This window comes from Heterocephalus glaber, unplaced genomic scaffold (genome assembly GCF_053883595.1).
Source record: "Heterocephalus glaber isolate CG9 unplaced genomic scaffold, H.glaber_assembly_v1.0 deba00000331, whole genome shotgun sequence".
Lineage (NCBI taxonomy): Eukaryota > Metazoa > Chordata > Mammalia > Rodentia > Bathyergidae > Heterocephalus > Heterocephalus glaber.
The window spans coordinates 14,154,145-14,172,191 of NW_028258142.1; the positions used below are offsets into that span (position 1 = coordinate 14,154,145).

At 33.3% G+C, this 18,047-nt stretch overlaps 1 pseudogene; it reads left to right on the plus strand.

Moving 5' to 3' along the window:
- Positions 1-618: 618 nt before the first annotated feature.
- LOC101720138 (ENTH domain-containing protein 1 pseudogene) lies at positions 619-8,792 on the plus strand (annotated as a pseudogene).
- Positions 8,793-18,047: the final 9,255 nt, after the last annotated feature.

The window sequence follows — 18,047 nt, forward strand, 5'->3', positions numbered from 1 at the left end:
GATAGCTTCACTTCAAGTAATATTACATTTGAATGTAAGATGCATATGTATTATCCCATTACTGATTCTGGGAGCAGCAGCTAATTCCATTAAATATTTAGTTGGGAGCACCACTCTGTGTAACATGCAGACACATGTTATTGTTACAAAGTGCACTGGGCATCAGTGCATAAAATGGAAATTTTCACTGGTAAAATGGAAATTTCCAGGTAGTTAATAAAATTTTAGAGTTTGAATAAAATATCTGAAATTATTTTACCAAATAAAGAAAGAATCTAAAACAAGATTGTGCTTTGTATATGGTAAAGCAATTTTCTGTGTTTGTATTGCTCCTTTCTTTGAGTTCATTTATGTCTAGATAAATTAACATTTACCTTCATAGCTTATTATTCAATTTGAAAAAAAGCAAATGGTTTTGTCTGAACTATTTAAAAAGTTTTAATACACAGTTTTCTGATTAATCACTTTTAGCACCACTGAACAATAATTTTCACATTAAATTAAATTTCTTCAGAAGCTTTTAAATATCTTATTGCACTCTAAAAATTATAAACTATGACTTTATTTGTAGGCAACAAGGAGAGCTGATGTTATACTTAAACTGATTATGGGCCCATCATGGGTTTGGTGGACATTCTTGCCACACAGGCAGGTATATTGTGAGTATCATTTCATAGGGAGAATATTGAAGAAGTAATTTAAAACTTGGATGAATGAAAGAGGAAAATAAAATAACTTTGCACAGACTGTCCAAATTAAAAGTAGAAATCGTTCAAAAAGAGAGGTCAGTAATCTCTTCTGTTGCTTAGTGCCCTTTTTACCAAACCAATACATCTATTCAATTTGAAATTGGCACTAATTCTTTGTCTCTTTCCTACTGTCTGTTCTGTGGTTCTATAATCTAACATAAGAGTTTGCCGTTCATGTTTCAGTGAGAGAGGCGAAGGAAATTTTGATTATAAAGAAAACAGAAAAACAAAAATTCAAATCTCTTCAGCTACCCACTTTCTTGAGCCCTTTCAGATATATTGATCTAATATATAATGTCTTTCTGAAGCCAGTAGGTGAACAAATAATTAATTAGATGATGGCCTTTGGTTTTCTTTAGTTAGAGGATGTCATGGAATGGTGTATTTTGCACAGTCCTGTCATCAGATTGCCATGATTGGGCCAATTTCAATGCCAAGAGCTGATCTTGGCAAATTGACTCAATCCATCTCCAACTCAACTACCCTTGAGTTAATTCATGGCTTACTCAAAGAATTACATACTATATAAATCAAATAATAATACATGTAGATTTTTTTTTAAATTTCTAACACATTGAACAAGCGCAGCTTAATAATGCTACTATTCTGTGCAAGGATTTCTGTTCAACTTCATACAAATTCTGATCACTTTCTTTGTTTTAACTTTCCTCTCAAACTGAATAATCCCGTTCTCTTCAGGCCAATCAAAGTCTTTTCTAGCTATCTTGACCATTAACTTTCGTTAGTTTTGTAATTTAGCTCTATTAATTTCCTTCTTATCAAAATATCACTGTTTCCCATCTCAAACAGAAAATGGAAACTATTAGAATGTAACTCACTGGCCCTATGATCATTCACCTATAAACTTATCTACCACTAAACATAAAAAATGAATCTTTTAGTGTTCATAACTGATTTTTCTATATTTACTTAGGTTCTCGTCATTTTCTCCCTTTGCAGGTATCTTTCTGTAAATTTTAATCCAAACTACTTTTTTGGTTTATAAGACTTTTTGCTCACTATCTTTTCACTAAAGAGCATGCATATTTGTCAGCCTAATTAAATATTAATTGTTTATTTGATAATTTCTGTACTTACTCTCAGTTTCTAGGTTTAATCACTCTGAATTTTACAGCTCAACTTCTTTATGAAGTCATTTAATATGCTTGTCTTTCCATTCTTACATCTTATTCACCTTTTTGTATTAAATTGGTGTGTTTTTGTGTGAATAATAAAAAATAAAGAAAAAAATTGCAAAATATAAAGGTATGGTTAGACCAGTGATTATAATATAATCAGCCTCATAATCATCATTCAAATTGAAACAGAAAATCGATAGGGCTCCAGACCTCCTCCTGTCTTATCTGACATGTGGAGTAACAATTTCTCTCCTCACTGGACACAACCATCATATGGTGGTATGACACTGTCCAATAAATAACCAATAGCTACATGTGCAATTTTCATTTACATTAACATGATTAAATTAAACTTTTACATTTTAGTCACACAAATCACATTTATAATCCTCATATGTGCCTTGTGTCTATCACGTGGAACAACAAAGAGAAAATTCCTATCACCATACAAAATTGTATTGTATAGGGCTGCTCTAAGAATTTAACACCTATTAAAACCTAAAGAATTAAACTTCATTATTTCACACCTATAGACAGAAATGAAAGAACAATGGGAGAAGCCTCTCTCATGATATTAGGTTCTATATACACCTGTCATTTATCATCTGTTTATCATCATTTCTTTTTATATTATTATAACACATTTGAACTGTTGCCCCGATTGCCAGTGTGTCCTGTTACAGTATACGGTACAACACAGCATAGTGACATTTTAAAGACCTATCACTTCTCAAAACTTTCCCATAGCGTTCATTTTCATTCTGAGTGAAAACCAAACACCTCCCAGTGGCATATGATGTGACTTAGTTCCCTCACTTCTTTGAGTTTATTTTCTCCTCTCCTTATTCACTCTCCGTGACAACCTCCATATCCACTGCTCCTTGAGGCTGCAGACGGCTACCTCCTCAGCACGTTAGCACCAGCTATTGTTCCCCTCCGGAGTACTGCTGAGGATATTAGTGTATCGCGTCCCTTAAACTTAGACTTGGGAAGCAGAATTAGGCTACAGTGCACATTTATTATAATTTGTATTTTTACATCTACAAATGTAATTTCCATGAGGACAGAAATTGTGTAATTTCTTCAATCCTGCTCCATTCTGTCCCTTGAAGAATGTTTATAATATAGATAACACTTAATGGATATTTATTGAATGATTTTTGAAGACATATTCACAATCCTGAAGATATTGCTCAGTTGAACAGGATCTGAGAAATACGTGTTCATAAAATAGAAGTAGGTTCTTGAGAATAAACTCAAAGTATAATCTGGTAGGAGAATGTAACATAAACTACTCTGCCAATATTGTTATTGACACTCATCACATTTAGCTGAATCAGATGCTTGTGCTCTATATCAAGTATGATGTCTCCCTCAAAAGTGCCAAAAATCACAATAATTTCAGAGTAATAATTTCTAAGAATGATATTAGAACAAGGGTGCTGGATATATGTTACCAGCTCTTTTCTTTCAAATTTCTCACCAGCTTCAATAACTGTCATTGTTCATTTCATGAGTGACAATTTTTCCCATTCCAACTCTGTGTTTGATATGAATGTAACCTATTTTCAGGTAGATTAATTTAACTAGGCTTTTTGAAAGTTAGAAGAAATTGTTTATTTTCAACTATGATAATAAAATATATATGCAGATTTAGTGGCAGGAATTTTTCCAAGGCATTATTATTGCATCTGATACAATAAACCATTGGAGTTAAATTCAGATACAGTGACTATTTTATTCATCAAGCATTACTTGGGCTGTCTAACATAAATTTTTTCTACCCATTGTAATATTTCAGGGATCATGGTATTCAGATATACATGTTTAAAACCAGAGAGTCACTACTCAGCTTCCCACAATGTCTCTGGGAAATATAGCTACTTGGCTATTTTTGACTATCAGTGTATTTACCTCAATGACATGAGAGAAAAACATTTCTAATTTGATAGTGCATCTCCATTTTTAGATATCTCTGTTAGAGTAGCTAAACTTCTACTCAACCCTAAAGAACCACATACATGTAGCAAATAAAACATACATCCATTTACAATGTATTTTGTTTGCTTAGTGAAGAAAAAAAAGAAGAAAGGAAAAATCATTGTATTCTTTTGGTTTAATATTTTCTTTTTAGTAACAGTTTTAGTCACTGTATTAATTATTTTTCCATTATAGGGAAAAAGTATCTGACACCTGGAAATTAAAGAAAGAGAAGTAGTTTTTGACTCAGAGTTTCAGTGGGTTCAGTCTATAGTTTGCTGCCTCTGAAGCAAAAATGGCATGGCAGAACAGCATGGGAGAGGAAAACTGCTCATCTTGTGATAGCCAGGAAGCAGATAGAGAAGGAGGAACAGGGGACAAAACATACCCTTCCAGATAATGACCCTGGTTACCCATTTTTTCTAATCAAACCACACCTCATAACAACATAGCTATAATCAATGGATGAGTACAGCACTCCAGTGATCCAATCACCTTCAAATATCCCCACCTTAGAAAACATAAGACATTGGGGAGACATTTTAGATCTAAACCATTATATTCTGGCTTTTGGCTCCAAAAGACTCTTGTCTTTTTCATTATTAAAATGCACTTAGTCCATTTCTAAGAGCTGTGAAAATCTTAACTCTTCCAGTAAATGCTGAGAAGTCCAAGACCAAAATATCTTCTGAGACTCAAGTTGAACTCTTAGCTGTGAGGCCATGTAAATGTAAAAGAAGAGTGTTAGAGTTCAAAAATATAATGGCACCAGGTAAATATTTCCATACCACAAATGAGGAATAGGAAAATAGAGAGGAATTACATCAAAGTAAGACTGAAACTCAGTAAGGAAAATATTAATCCAATAATCCATGTCTAGCATCTGTACCAGGTCATTGTAAAATGTGAATTCCAAAGGAGTCCTCCATGATCTTGTGGTCAACTACAGCCCATGTGGTGTCTTTCTTGGGCTGGCTCCATTTGCTGCGTGAGGCTTTCCATCACAGATACGAGACATTCCTTGCATCTATAACTTCTTAAGTCCCCCAAAGCATATTCAGCTTCACTACCACACCTTCACTCATTATCCTTTTAGGGGTTCCCAGCAGGCACTGTGATTTTGTCATTCATTTTTACATGACCTCTCAGGGCTTCTTCTGAAATCTGGGTGGGACCTTTGAGGATAACACGGAGATTTGTTGGCAACTCAAGTAATAACTAGTCCAACTTGGAGTATTGCTGTAGTAGTCTTTGAGTGCCTAGATGCTTGAACTTGGGGAAACACTTCCCTAGAAAGCCCTGAATGCTCAAGGTGGCCTGGGACTCAATTCTAAAAGAGAAGTGTTCAAAGAACTTACCTTTCAACGTCTTAGACCCTGCTATGTATGGGTCTGGACAATTCCTGAGATTCCCTCAAATCATCTTTCCTATTGTCTTGATGCAAATTGCTTGCTTCTTTTTAATGGCACTAATAGTTTTGGCAACCATAGTCTCTTTTGCCCCACATGTACATACTTCCTTTCTGACCAACTTGTAAATATGTTCAAATCTTTAAGCCCTGCTTTTTGATCCCAGATTCTTACTATAGATCTGGCTAAAAGGAACCATCCGTACTCATGCCACAACCCGAATGATGGATTGCCTTGAAATTTCCTATACCAATGAATTAATCCTCCACCCTTAAATTCAGCCTCACACAGTCTTAGAACATGAAAAAAAAATGTAGACACTTCTTTTTCCAGAATAAAACGTGCATGATCACTAGTCCATTTTCCAACAGAGTTCTCATCCCCAAGTAATAATCTCAACAGATTAAAGTAGACAAAATATATGCCATAATTGAGATTAAGTGAATATGTATGTTATATCTCATTAGTAGATATCTGCTTGTCATGTTCCTGAATAATTGTACTACAAAAGTTAGACTTAATTATTGCCTTAATTATTAAAATATAATAATTAGATGAAATGATAAATTGGAATTATGAAAATAAACATAGATTAAAAAAACAACAAATTTTTATAGTGGTCTTAGCTGTCTAATTAAGATAAATTAAGTCAGTGGTCATATTATTTTAATAAGTGAAACTTAAAATAGTCTCAAAAGTAAAGACATGTTCAACACAAGCAAATGGACATAGTGCTTTAAAAATTCAGCCTTAGATGACTAGAATATTAAATTCTACTCTTAATTGAAAGAATAAAAGTGAACTATGAGCAAATGTCTACAATTTTTCAACAAGTGGAAAATTATAATGGTATTCAAAATATCCAAATATTTTCATGATGCAAGAATATGCAAATGTATATTTGACAAACATAAAAAAATTTGTGATTTACTGAATCTAATATATTGATCTAGTAATCAAATTATCAGGCTCCTCTGCTTACATATGTGATCTTTTATGATGGTCATAATCTAATGAGATTTTGATTATATATGAAGGCATTGGAAATTTTAATATTACTATCTAAATCTGATTCTAGTGTAGCGTGTACTCAAGTTAGCTGAGAATTTTTAATAACCCTAACTTACTGCAAATGAAATCATATGAATATTACAGCTTGCTATTTATAACCTGCTATACATATTTATATATCAAGGACTCATTAATTTGTAGCAGGTACTACAAAATCAATGGTAGTGTAACTTTTGGTGATATTAATCTTTTAGGAGTAAAGTAAGCACAGTTAAATATTAATTTTATATGCTCTACAATACTAATGAAACTTACTAAAATACATTCAGGGAGATCTGTAAAGTAGACTTATTTTGGTATGAGCTCATAAAACTTCAAAGATATTGTTAGTGTTTTTTATCTTTCAAATGTAAAATAATGCTACTATAATAAGCATTTGGGGTTAGGGCTAGAGGGATTATTAGAGCACCTTAGAATATTCTGTTTATAGTTAATAGCAGTTCCATTTCTGCTCAAACTTTAATTGGATTTGTCAATGCCCTCAATTCAAACACTACCAGAAATGTTTGTAGTTGAAGAAATTGTGTTCATAATTCATCTCAATAAAGAAGAACATAGGATGCAACTATTTCTCCATTTCCTGGGATGGGACCTGCCACATGGTTGATTATTAGTTGATTCTTTCTTTTTGGGGGAAAGGCAACGAGGCACAGACTTTATTCATGTGTGTGCAGGTCGACTGAGGGCAAGAAACCTGTCAGGCAGGGATTTTTATATGGGATCAGGAAGGGATCTGGCACGTACAGGGGTCGGAGCAAATATTTGTGGTTGGGGCCCGTGCAGCGGTCAGGGCAGATGTGTGGGTGTTGTCGGGTGACTTGGCACCGGGAAGACGTTGTAGTGTGCTTTATGGTCTTTTCTCCTTTCTGTAATACCCGTTCTGCATTCTGTGTGCGAGGACACGCACAGCCTGTATCTAGGAGGAGACGGCAGGACGTATACCTGGTCTTCAGCCAACTAAGGAGAGGCATGTCTTTGCTGAGGGCTGCGGTTTTTTGTATCAGGTAAAACTGTAACTGTCCATGGTCACCTCAGCTGGCTCCATGTCTTCTTGGCTACTGTAAATTGTGCTGTCGTAAACGTGGGAAATCGATATTTTATCAGCATGGAGATTAATCATTTGTACTTAGGAGCAGCAGAAGTGAGGACTGATCAGCCATCAAGAGTTTTATAAACCAATCATACACGTTCCTATTCCATTGCTCTCATCCCCCATTTAACCTTCAGACTTGTCCTACCCGTGGCATTCAGGAGAGGTTATGAATATGCTATGGCAGAGACTAACTGACCATGGGAAAAACTGGTGCCATGTGTACAAATCCCTCACCCTGATGGATTACCTCATCAAGAATGGATCAAAGAAAGTTATTCAGGATTGAAGAGAGGGGTTCTTTAATCTTCAAATGCTAAAAGACTTTCAAAACATAGATGAAGCTGGAAAAGACCAAGGTTATTATATCTGGGAAAAGTCTAAGCAAGTTATAGCATTGCTGATGGATGAACAGTTACTGTATAAAGAGAGGGAAGAGGCATGTGGGATTAGACGGCGTACCTCCTACTCCATGACATTTCCCAAAAGACTACCTGGTAGAGAAAATGCTTCCAAGGCAAGATTGAAACAAGAGCAGTACCAAGAACTTAAGTTGCCTGCAGAAACAATGCTGTCCTGGGAAACTCTACTACCACTAGAAGGGAATGCTTGGAAATCAACAGACAACCTGATTCTATTTTACGATGAGGATCCAAAGTCATCCTTGCCAATGATACCTCCTTCTGTTATCTCTCCATCTACATGCTTGTCAGATGGGGAAGTAGAAGTATCCAACGCCTGTGATGTAGTTTCAACTACCTCTGAGGGAACATCTTCCTTTTTTGCTACCTCTGTGTCCCCTCCTGATGCAGGCCCTCCAGAGAAGCCAGTTCTCCACTTACCCCCAGATCTGCCCAGACCTTTCCTCTGGGCTCTGCCTCATCCATAGTGGTCTCCTGCCTCTATTAAGCATAAAGACAAGACAGCCAGTGCCCACCTCCCCTTCACTCCTAGGGGCCTGGTGTCTTCTGATGAAGAGGAAAAATGACAATCCTAGCGTACTGGAAATTTTTCCAGCTAACTCTGATTCTGCTAAAAATAAGGCAAGTCATATTTTCAGCAGCAATTGGGTAGCTTTCCCACCCAAAATGTAGACACCCTTCCCTCCATGGCCTGCTCTAGTTTTCAGCCAACCAAAGGGAACCTGCCTAGGGAACCTGAAGCAAACAGTTGCATTGAAGTTCTTCTCGGGGAAGTACAGAGTGCGATAGTTAGACTCCATGAAGACCTGAGCACAGTGATACAGGAGCTTAACGTCATCAAGAGCCACCTGGTAAGCATGAGTGGGAAGAAGCTGCAAGTCAGCAAATCCATGCAGGCTTCCCAGTCTGCTCAAATTGAACAATCGCAATAGCCATTTTGATAGAATTCACATGATTTCACTTCTGAAAACACTTAAGAAGTTAACATTTTATAGATTCTCATTGCCAAGAGAAAAGGGTGGTAGTGTAATTTTCCTTGTCAGGTTTATTAACAAGTATCTCTCAGCCAGGCAGAGTGGTACACACCTGTAATCCCTGTACTCTGTACTCTGGGAGGCTGAGGCAGGAGTATCAAGTTCAAGACCAGTCTGGATGACTCAGTCAGACCCTGTCTCAGAATTTCAAAAATAAATAAATAAAAGGGGCTGGAGATGTAATTTAATGGAAAGGCCCTGGTTTCATTCCCCAGTATGGCAGGGGTTGTCTTTCAAACCAGTTAATGCATTTGTGTGGTTTATTTTCCAAGGAGAATGAAGTTACCTTTGATAATTTCTAATTTGTATGTTAGTTCATTTGAAACTGAAGAGAATTTCATTCTTCCACGCTTTGTATTGGACCTCAAAATAGTGTTACAGGTTAGTGAAAGATGAGACAAGACTTCAAACTGTAAATAACTCTTTGAGAGCTGTTGGGTAAGTGAGCAGCAAAAAGTCTTTATTTTTCCATTGTCTGGAATGTCAGTGTTAACAAGCCTCCACCTTGACCCAGGAGGTTTGAATTTGGAGTGTCCATTTCCTGTGTTCTTTTGCAAGTTTCAGGTTCTGCAAAACAAGGGCCAGAATCTTTTCCTTTCAGATGTCAATGTTTATCATTAAGTTGAAATAAGTAGGACATGGCACATATGTTTTTATTGTTAATGTACTTTGTAAAGTGAATTCAAGTGCATACTTTGTTCCTTCTATTTCAGAAATAAATTTGGTTTTATTCCAAAAAATAAACAAAAAAGAACACAGCATGAGGAACTGCAAAACAACATGAGAGAAGGGTAGAAAATGCTAAAGAATTTAAGGTCCTGCTAAGTAATTGTGAGGAAAGTTCAAGAACAAAAACTGCTCAATAATGTATGCTCTCAGGATATGGGAGAATTTTATTTGTATTTTAATAAATCTCATCTATAGGATGAGATAGATTAGAGCAGTACATTATTACTATACTTGTTCTGGCTCTCAAGAGGAACAGAATCATATGTATGAATGATTATAAAAGCAATTTTATTGGATTGGTCTATCATAGGCTGGGTAATCCCATAATGGTTGTCTGTATCCTGACCCAGTAGCTGCTCAGCCCAAGAAGCTAAAACATTTAGAATAGCAGAGACCATAGAGTTAGCCTTAGTCCAAAACTGAAGGCATGAAAGCTTTCTGGAAAATTACTGATACAAATTTGCATTGAAAGACTGCAAAACCTGGAGTCTAATGTCCACAGTTAAGGGGCTCAACAGGGGCACACCCACTCAAGCAGAATTCATCTTGCAAGTGCTACCTGGCTTCTTCCTTCTTTCACTTTTATTTAATCTGGGTTGCAAGCCTATTTCATAGTGCTAAACACATTCAGGGCAGCCTCAGTTAACAGATCCACATGCTGATCGCTTTTGGAAACACACTCACAAACACACCTGTACAGACCTAGAGTACTTTACTAATTTTATAGGCATATATCTCTCAATGCAATGAAGTTGGTAATCAAGGCTAAGCATCTCTATTAAGACTCCCAGCATAAGTCAGGATAAAAGAAATATAGTTTGGGCAATATTTGTGTTTATCTCTTTATTATAACATAATCATTAGGTTTTTATCTTAATCTCGACTGGCCACAGATGGAACATGTCTCATGCCAAGGTATTGTAAGTTTGGTTGTGTTCAACAGAATATAAAGAGCTAACTGTGAGGCCTAGAACAGGTCCAGAATTCCAGAGGTTGCATTCTATTGTGCAGTATAAGTAAATAAAATAATTAAGGTATTTTATGAAGGTACAATGCAAAATAAAGTCTATTATTTTTCTCTTTAGAAATATAGAAGTGACAATAAAATAATTCTATAGATACAATTTATATATGTGTATTTTTTTATTTGCATATTTAGCTGCAAAATTTCATCTCTTATTAAGAAAAGCCATGAGATTCACAGTATATTTTAGATATGCTTTCTGAATGCTTAGTTACTTTGTTTATCTCAATTTATTTTTAAAAAAATTACTATCCTAGTGATTAAAGTAAACCAGTACTATATGGAAGCAAGGCACATTCTAATGAAAGATTCTTAAACCTATTCACCCTTTGAACAAAATAGGAATTTATTTTGATACAGAAAATGATAAAACCAGTGACTACCTTGAAAAATGATGTAGAAGGAATAATTTAAAGCTATAAATCTCACGCTTATAGATGAAATTATAATGAATGTACTTATTTTGAAATTAAACAATGATTGCATAGAAAAGTTAATATAGAAGAATTTCATAATCTTATTCTTTTTTGAAAAACATTTTCACCATATTTTGCAACATATAAAATATTATGCATATTTTCAATAAAAAATGTTTAGCATAATTCCCTTATAATAAAAGGAGAAAGGAATATATTAAGATAGGGAAAAATTCCATACTACAGGTCATTATTCCTCATGAATATAGATAGCAGGAGTCCTTAGCCAAGTATTGGCACCCAAATTGAACAATACACAAATTATTATACATCATGATCAAGTGCAATCTATCCAGGAATGCAAATTAAATATAAAATTTATAAATCAATCAATATATCTCAGCAAATATATAAAATGAAGGAGAAAACACATATAGCCTTTTCAATAGATATAGTAAAGGCATTTGAAGACTGAATATAAAGCCAAAGCATATGAAGTAACTTCTTCATTCTGATTAAAGGTACTTGTGGAAAATATATATTTAATTTTATATTTTATGATGAAAGATTCAATTATTTGTACTTATTTTCATGAATAAAGAAAGAATTCCTAATTTTGGTAATTGTGTGACATTGTACTGGAGTGTCTCACTAGCACAATAAACCAAATAAAAGAAATAGAATATATAAATTTAGGAACAAGAAAATAAAACACTTTTAAACAATCTTTTTAATTAAAATGTATGAACTTTATTATACATTTAATAATATTTTATCATTTCAATAAAAACTTTGGAGGGATGAATATACTTAAAAACTGCACACTTCTCTCTTCCATTATCATTTCTTTAGTCAGTGGTAAAAGTGTACCTTTCCAAAATTATGACAGAAATAGAACCTATGTCCATTCTTTTTTTTTTCAATACAATTTCAATACAATTTCCTTCCAGGAACTCAAACAACCATTTTAGAAATAAAAGTGATCATATCTTTGAATTTATTATAAGGATGTGCCATTTGACTAATGATAAAATAAGACAAACTTAATTACTGTACACATCCTGAGTCTTGAAGGTTCCACCTGATATTCCAACTCAATTAATTGATCTTACTCAAATTGTAGCTTCAAAGCATTCTTCCAATTCCTCAATAGACCAATGGTTTTCTATCTGGGGACACATAACTTTTTCATTTCCTGAGGTGTTCCTCATCCCATTGTTAGTCTAATGGTTCATTTACTTTCAATGAAAATTTCACTGTCTCAGAAAAGCTACTTTAAAGTGATTTTCCTGCTATATTTTCTTAAAACACATCTGTTTTCTCTCATACAATTTACTAGTTTTCAACAATGTATTCATTAATTTTAAACATTTGTATTTGTTTTACTTTGGTCTACACCAGAATAAAAGCCCCAGGAGGGTAAAAAAGATAATTTTGTTGTTTACAACACAACATACCCTTAGTACCATGTTGCTATCCAATTGGTAGTTAATGAATCAGCTATTGGGGAAAAAAACTACATTTCAAAGTTTTAATTAATTTAATATTTTAGGAAAAATAGCATAACTAAAATCTATGATATGTCTAACAGAATAACTTTTATCTTAAGATAAAATACTCCCCCAAAGGTTTATTGGAAGAAGTTATTCATCTGCCTGAGCAATTATTGCTATTATTCTAATCTTCCAACTTTACATAATGTACTGCAAATTTTAATACTTGTTTCCATAATGAACCAACAAAAAACATTAGGGATATACTACTGGAAACCTCTGTAGTAGCTTCCACTCTCCTCCTCAGTGTATGATGCAAGACTGAAGAAAAAAACTAAAAGCAGAACTAAAGAGATAGATAAACTGGGGAGCAAGGACAAATAATGCTGCTCATTCAGCAAAGGTGCTGGTCCATCCAAGCCACTGATTTTTATTAGTAATCAATTGGAGTAAAAGCAAGCTACATGTGAGAGTGGAACTAAGTGTGAGGATGTGAAATTATGCAGTTTCTATGGAAACTAATAAAGTCAAGGCTTGTAAAGGGCAATACAAAGGATTCTAAAATTAGGAACAGTATAGACAAAATATAGGGTTATAATTAAATGTGTGTCCTTCTAGTCAAGAAGTTTTCAATTGTGGGAATGGAATTTATGTGCAAGTTACTCTAACCTCAGCATTTAAGCTTCAGCCAGACTTGCTTCTCAAAACAAGCCAATTGAGGGGTTAACTCTTCACAGCCTGTACTGTTTACAGCCCTGCTTTCAGGATAATCAATGTTGCAATCCCTTACATATACTACTGCATTCTTCTTTTAACTGTTTTAAATTGAAGCATTTTTTTAAAAAAGTATTTTTAAAGTAATTGGGGACAATAGGCCTTATGTATAATTTTATCTTTAAAAAATTTTTGAAGCAAAGATTAGTAGCTTTTGCTTCTATAAGACCTATATATGTATATCTAGGACACAGGCCAAAATTTTTAGCATTTTTCTTTAAGCTTTATAAAATCATTTTTAGATATTCCATGGATGCCTGTTTGCATAGTTCACAGAGGTTGAGCTCTAGGCAGGTCAAGGATGTCATTATCTTCCCCTAAATTTTCTGGCATTCTTTCCCCTCTTGGAAGTTCAATGACAAATTTAAGAAGTTGATATTTGACTAACTTCCTTATACAACTACCAGGAAATAATATTTCAGTTTATTGAAGTTGCTTCCATTTTTCTCCCTTTACTTTTATATTTTAAGGGAAATTTCTTGGTGATGTTAAATAAAAGTAAATGATAAAATAATTTGGAATTTGTTTAGAGGAAAATGACTTTTTTGTGTTTCTAGATCTTAAATAAAACTAAACAGGGTTAAAGGAGGCAGATCTTTTGCAAATGGGAGGAAGGCGAAGAGATGAAGGGAGGAGAAGGGGACACAAAGAGAAGTAAAATGTCTTATGAATATATACGAATTCCCCACAATGAATGTAACCATTATATACTGTGAACATGTACTAAGAAAAATAGAAATGAATAATAATAAATGAACTATCCTCTCATAGCAAACTGATTCCAAATCAAGTTTTTTGAACATAATATTTTGCATTTAGCACAAAATCTCTGAGAAAGTATATATAGGAAGATTTTGAAATTATTTTCTCTAGCAATCTTTCTTGTTTGCTCTCACAATTACATTAGCTCTTATCCTTTAAACAACATGCCTAATAACAGGTAATATTTAGTGTAAGAATTTCACTAAACTTTGTGTATCAAGCAAGTATTAAATGCTTTAAATACTAAGCCCATACAGATATAACAATAACCCACGAGAAGGGTAAAGTGACAAATGAGGCTAACTTCATTGTTTAAAGATAAGCTGTATTTTGAGATTTCTCTCCTGATATGGATGTGTGCTTCTTGATATTCTTATTCATGATATATTATTTAAGGGTATACCAAATTATGTTTCATTGCTAATGGGCATGATGAGGATGAAGGAAAATTTATGATCTTATTACAATAAGCAAGTACATGCTATGACAATGAAAACAATTATCAAGATTACTTGAGTAAAACACAAATGTCACTTGTTTAGTTATCCTTCCCATGGAAGCTTAGAAATGACAAGCAGATATTGAGCTTTGATTTAAAATAATTGCTGAGCTTAAAAAAGGGCATTTCTGAATCCTCCTCAAAATTGGTGAATAAATTGATTGAAAAATAACACTAAAATAAATGACTAATATGAGATTGGTTTCTTTTAGTATATGTAATGTATAGTAAAAATAAGTTTCATTGCTAAGCATGACATATTTGTTTCATTAATAACATTACTTTTTAAAAAGGTAAAATCTAGAAAATGTTTTTAATTATGCTAAGTAATCACCATCTTAACATTGTAAAATACAGAATATCTTTATTAATGTTCTTCATTTGCTCTTAGAATATAGACTTCATATATTTATTATCAAATGATTCTGTTATGTACAATATGATACTTTCAACTTATGAGAGACATGTAAATGAAAAGAAGATATATGAGAGAAGTAATACTCCAATTACTTAAGTAATTCTTTGGGTAAAGGAAAGTCAGATTTTATCAAAAATAATGAGTAAAATTTAAACATAAAAAATTTTAATTGAACCATCTCTTTTAAATTCGTTTTCTTCAGATATAATAAAAGTAAAACAGGAAAGTGATATGAAATGAAAAGAAATTTTTTCTTGAGATGTCAATGAAAGATACCATTTTTGTTGTATTATAAAATTAGTTATTTCTGCTCAAGCTATTTTATTATGTTTTCTCATATTGTTTTAGTTGGTTGAAATTTATTGGTTTCTCAATTCAATCATAGACAGTATATTAATTAGATACTGAATTAATTATACTTTGATGTACAATACTGCAATTAACAAAGATATAAGTGCTATATAGTTTTTTTATAACAAAATGGAATGGGTAATATATGAATTTATATTATTTTCTTTCAGTTCTGGAATCTAGAAATTCCAAGATTTGGTTCCTCATGAAGACCCACATCCTGATTCACAGCCACTCTGATTCTGCTTTGGCAAGATAAGAGAGAGACTGTTCCTCTGTCCTGCTCTTCTTATAATGATACTGCTCTTTTTATGGGGCTCCATCTTTTTTTTACCTCATCTAAAATCAATACCTCCCAAAGGCCCCAATTCTAAACACCATCACATAAGGGGTTAGGAGATCACCATATAAATACAAACATTCATCTCATAAGAAAGATTAAACAAAATTCTAAACTCAATGCAATGTTCATTAGTCATAGAATACTGTAAGAAGTTCTTTTTGTCAATATTAGCATTCATGGGAGTCAGAAAATTGATGAAATTCACATCTTGAATGGTCAATTTACTTTTGTGGTTCTGTTTCATCCTGTATAAAGTTGAGAGATGGAAGAAATTACATTAAGATATTTTCCAACTTTCACATTTAGATTTGAGCCTGGAAAATTAAAATTCACTATTTTTACTCTCTTTTTGTGTGTGGATCTGATTAAACCTAAATTTAGATGTATTGTTTTACAGATTAATCATACAAACTAAAAGCTTTCAATCCTGAGACAAACCACATCCTCTTTTTAAAAATATTCTTGTTACATTTTTGCTTTGTCAAATTAACCCATTATGTTATTAACACTAATTTTAAAGATCTGAGTTCTGGATTAAACCTTTTATCTACTCAAATGAGTATTTTCTTCATTCACTAATACACACAATGTATTTCCAATGTATGAGTTACTTGCAAATGCTGAGCATTTCTTTTCTCTTTAAATCCTAGGAAATAGTTTTCATCAGTCTTAACAAGAGTGACAAACTTGCAAAGGCAGTGGTAAAGACAGGTTGCAATTTTGGAGCAGACGAAGAACAAAACTTGTCACGAGACCTGAAAACATTTGCCTTGGCATGAGAATACAAGCTAATATAGCTTCAATCTTGTTTCTTTACATGGTTTATTTCCACTCCTTTCCCCATGGCACTGTTACTAAGACTACAGTCATTTTATTTAAAAATTAGCATCATTTAACATACATTGTTTTATGAATGGACACTGGTTTTCCTTTATTTTGTAAAAAAAATTAATAAGAAGGAAGTTATAGGATACTAGAGTCATGTTCATGGTTTCACATTTTTGCCTATGAAATGCAAATACAAATATGTTCATGACTTTTCAAATTCTCTTTTATTCTATGGAGGCTTTTAGATGAATGTTTAAATGATTTCAGCTGAACATAGAGAAGAAGAAAATGTCAGGAAATACAAACTCAAAATGACTTCTATCAAATCCTGACAAAATAATCTGGTTCTTTAAAAGATATGAGTTAAACTCTAATTTTTAGAATTTCTAAAAAATGGCTATTGGTATATCCTCAGCTATTTCTTTTGAAATAGCTTCTTTTTTAATTGAGAAGCCAATTCTGGAATTAAATACAGTAGAAATGTGTTATATGAAAATATCAATGTGTTAACTTTTCTATGAATTGAAAAATATAAAAAACTTTTACTACATGATTGTTATGGTTTCTGTCTAGATGTCCCCTAAAGCTTCATGTGGTCATAGTTGGAGCTCTTCAGAGGTGGCTGGATCTAGGGTGTGTGATGCTGCAATTAAGGATGTGGTTCTGGAATTGATCAATGGTGTCATGTTAGGATTAAAGGTGCCCAACCCTAGTTGTGAGTGTTACCTGTCATAAGAGTTGGTAACCTGGGTAGAATTTAAGGGACAGAAAGGTTGGCTGCCATTTGTCACTTGATGCCTGCAGCTTCTTCTCTACTTCACTGCTTTGCTGCTTTCTGCCTACCATGAACTGTTCCTCCTCTGAAATACCCCTCTGCCATGTCACCCTGCCTTGAAGCCCTGAAACTATGAACTGAAAGCTCTACTAACTATGAGCTATATTAAACCTTTCCTTTATTTACTTTGGCTCTCAGGTATTTTGTCTCAGCAATGAGAAAAGTAGCTAAGACAATTATGTTATTTTAACTTTTTAAAAGATATAATGATTATATAATTGTTATTAAATTTTTTACCTTATGAGGGATGGTTATAATTTTTCAATGTCACTGGAAGATAACTTTATACTATTAAAATACTGATTATTAAACTAGTAATAAAATAATAATTTATTGTATTTTGCACATATGAGTGAAAATTAAATAAAATAAAAAAATGGAAGTCACCTTGTGTTATGGTTTGGAAAATTTAATATTGCTAAGATGCAACTACTCCCCAAATTGCTCTATGTATTTCACAAAAATCTCTAACAAAATCTCAACTGACTGTGTTTGCAGATTGACAAGTTTATCATTATATATATATATATATATATATATATATATATATATATATATGAATGCAAGGCACCCAGAATAACCAAAACAGTCAAAAAAGAAGAACATTAAAGGACTCTTATGTCAATTTCAAATGTTACTGCAGTTGTCAACTTTAAATCTTACTACTAAACTACAGTAATT